Source organism: Trichosurus vulpecula, chromosome 3 (genome assembly GCF_011100635.1).
Source record: "Trichosurus vulpecula isolate mTriVul1 chromosome 3, mTriVul1.pri, whole genome shotgun sequence".
Lineage (NCBI taxonomy): Eukaryota > Metazoa > Chordata > Mammalia > Diprotodontia > Phalangeridae > Trichosurus > Trichosurus vulpecula.
Window position 1 is genome coordinate 366,441,696 of NC_050575.1, and position 3,899 is coordinate 366,445,594.

At 36.4% G+C, this 3,899-nt stretch overlaps 1 pseudogene; it reads left to right on the forward strand.

Annotated features, from left to right (window-relative positions):
* The first annotated feature begins 209 nt into the window (after positions 1 to 209).
* LOC118841374 lies at positions 210 to 663 on the forward strand (annotated as a pseudogene).
* The last annotated feature ends 3,236 nt before the right edge of the window (positions 664 to 3,899 follow it).

Genomic DNA, 3,899 nt, shown 5'->3' on the forward strand with positions numbered 1-3,899 from the left:
TATCCAGCTCACCTGCTGACATAGAAAAGATGAACTTCAGATGAAGAAAAGACATATGTTGTGAGATATGGGCAATATGGGAATTTGTTTTGCACTACATAGCTCTGAATTGAGAGTTTTATTTTAATTTTTGAAAATTGCTCAATGAGGTGGTGGTGAGGGAGAGATTGGAGGGATATAGAAACAGCTTTTTCCCAACAGCAGACAAGATGGCAGAAGTGGAGCAGAAGAAGAAGCAAACCTTCCGGAAGTTCACCTACCACGGCATGGACCTGGATCAGCTGCTGGACGTGTCCTATCAAGAGTTCATGCAGCTGTAAAGCGCTTGGCAGCGTCAACTACTCAACAGGAGTCTGCGACACAAACAGCATTCCTTCCTGAGGCGTCTGAAGAAGGCCAAGAAGGAGGCGCCCCCCACAGAAAAGCCAGAAGTAGTGAAGACACACCTTCGAGGCATGATCATCCTGCTGGAGATGGTGGGAAGTATGGTGGGCGTCTATAATGGCAAGACCTTCAATCAGGTAGAAATTAAGCCCGAAAGGATCGGCCACTACCTGGGTGAATTCTCTATCACCTACAAGCCTATGAAACATGGCTGGCCAGGTATTAGAGCCACCCACTCCTCACGTTTCATCCCTCTCAAGTAACCCGGATCCTAACAATAAAAACAGGAAGGTTCTTAAAAACACGCACATACACACACACACACACACAATGAAACTACTCTAAGATATCATTTCATAGCTATAAATCTAGCCAATATTGTGCAAATTAAAAGTAGTTAATTTTTGAAGAGTTGTGACAAAACAGGAAAAATAAATGTAGCTTATATCTGTTTTAAGTTTATAGGGTATAGAGAATAATATGAAAAGGTAATTTGTATCAAACTCCATTGCACTTTTCCCAGGAATCTTTCTCAAATATAGATATTGCTTATGTAATTTGTTATAATGTTTATCAAGCATTGAATTATTCAATTAAAGTATGCTTATTTTTGTCTCATTTGTTCAATTAATTAATTTTATTATTGTTTTTCTAGGGCCAGACAGGTATTTTGAAATGATTAATGCTTAATAATATAATTCACTATTTAGAAGTGCTATTGTCTCTTCATTTTATATTTAATTTTTTTCTCTTGAGGTTATAGAGCATCTATTCTTCCATATGAACTTATTTATTATTTTGCCTAACGCTGTTTTCATTATATTTATGTGACCCAGGAATGAGCTCAGAATATCTTTTCAGTAGTAATACACACACATACACATATGCATATATATACATATGTATACACCTATGCATATATACATATTTTCATTCATAAACACACACACATAGATTTAGATCTGGGAGAATCATTAGAGGACATTAGTACAATTCTTATCACTTGTGTTTATTTCTTAGAGTACTATGCTATAATTGCATGTATAGTCACACAATCTTGAATTAGATATTTTGCCAGATATTTTACGAATTTTGTAGTGATTTTGAATATGAATTTACTTTCTGTTATTTCTTTCGTGACCTCTCTCTATCAATTTCTTTGCTGATTCTCAATAGTCTTCTGTGTAAATTGTCGTAAAGAGAGCATATAGTGATAACATTTTATATTGTTGGATAATCTTATGTTATTATTATTTTTCTCCTCTTCATATATATTTATACACATACTTTATTTCTTTTTGTTTTCTTATTGTCATTAGAAAAATATCTAGAAGTATGTCAAATTACAATGGAGGAATGATCATATTTGCTTTAGTCCAGTATTTTTGGGGATATCGCTTAACATGTCCACATTGCATATAGAGTTAACTTACGTTTGTGTAATTTCTATGCTATTTGTATGCAATTTTCCTGTTAAAATGTACACGCTTTTGCTTTAAAGAGTTTTTAGCATAAATGACTTTTGTTTATTGTCAAAGGTTTTGTTTGTTGCTATTATATAATCATGTTGCTTTGCAGAATTTGAATGTTTGACATTGTAATAACCTGTTAAATTGGTGAGATCTTTTAAACACAGGACTAATAAAATGACTTTAAAGATCCACCTGGTGATCTCTTCTTCCTCTTTAGGGAATTCATTTTAGATGAAAATTCCTGAGTTCAATAAATCCAGTCCCCAGTTAAGAAACTTCCTAACACCTAGGCACAAGTTGGACCTCTGCCTGGCCTGAAATTCATATGTCTATCTATAACTATAGCTACAAATATAAGCATTGATATTGGAATCATTCAGGTAACAAGAATAGTAGATTATTATACTATAGACTCTGTGGATACATGGACATCAGGAAGGGGAACTGGGGAAAGAGAAAAAAAAACATTTCTCAGGACTTTACTCATCCTGGTTCTTCTTTTGCAAGATAACTGTATTGCAAATGACTCTCCTTTGTATTGATCTCTGTCATAGCTTAGTCTTTCCTTTGTTTCACGATTTCTTCATTCTCTCAAATCCAGACACCCAGTATCTTTTTTTTCTCTCCTGACATTTTGTCCCCAAAGTTTTATTTCAGTTTTAAAAGTTTTAATAGTTCATAGAATGTGTAGTATAATTAATAATACAGTACATGTAGCAAGACCACTCTTGCACATGTAGCATGGGTATGCCATTATGACGCCCTCATGCTACATGCTGTGATGAAGGGAGGCAAAACAGACATCTCCAGCCTCTTCTCCCTCCACCATTCTCCAAGTGAGACTTTAATTCCTGCCAGGAGGTGAAGCAATATCTTGGGGCCAGTAGATTTGTCAATCTTCTATCCTCAGAGAAAGATTGTAATGGGCCAGAATTATATCTATCTGCTTCCCTAAATATTGACAATATAGAGAATGTGGCTTTTAGGTTCAAGCTAAACTTCTGACTGCTTTCATTAATGGCAAAAAGAGGACCACAAGCTTTATATTCAAGGCTTGACTCACTTCCCATCAAATACTCATTCCCCAATGAACACACATATAGTACATTGCAAAGAAACACGTTTATCCAAGTTAATAGCTAAACAGAAGTCAGAGCATATAAACATAGTTGAACATATAGAAAGCAATATAAAGTGAAGTAATTCTCTCACTGGGAGTGAAATAATTTGGCTCAACCAAGAGAAAGATCCCTAGATCTCATCCAAAGGGAAATTGCTTAAAGTCTCTGGTCTTACAGACTTGGGATAGAGAGATGATGGAAAATGTTAGCTCTTTTCATGTAAGCTTCTTCCCAGTCTTACTCTCCCTTTAGCAACCTGAAGTGGGGTTGGCTTTTTCCATGTTTTCTCTTGAAGGGGGAAGCCAGAAGCACACAAAGCTACTGCAGAGCCTGAAGGGATGTGAAGAGATTCAAAAGACCGAAGAGACTCTTCTTCCTTCTACTCTTGCCTTCTCTACCTGTCCCACATAGGTGCATAACACTAATATTCGCCGATGAGAAGAAAGTCCCAAATCCATGTACTAGTCCTCGCTGTCTTAAGGTCAGAGTTTTCCATTTCACCCCTCCACAGATTTCTCAAGCATCCTGGAGGGAATTAGAGGGTGTATAGTCTCTTTACCATTGGCTCTGACCCCCATTAATGTTGTCCCCTTAATTGTAGGGTGTTTGGCTCTGTACTCCAGTTTCATTTAGCCATTAACAATAAGATTCACCTTTATAAAAAAAATTACTCAAAAATATTTTGTCGTTCAGTGTCTTGTCTGACTTTTGATGACCCTGTTTGCGGTTTTCCTGGCAAAGATACTGAAGTAGTTTGCCATTTCCTTCTCCAGCTCATTTTACAGATGGGGAACTGAGGCAAATAGGGTTAATTGACTTGTCCAGGATCACGCAGCTAATAAATATCTGAGTTCACATTTGAACTCATAAAGATGAGTCTTCCTGATTCCAAGCCTAGTGTTCTACTGCATTACCTAGCTGC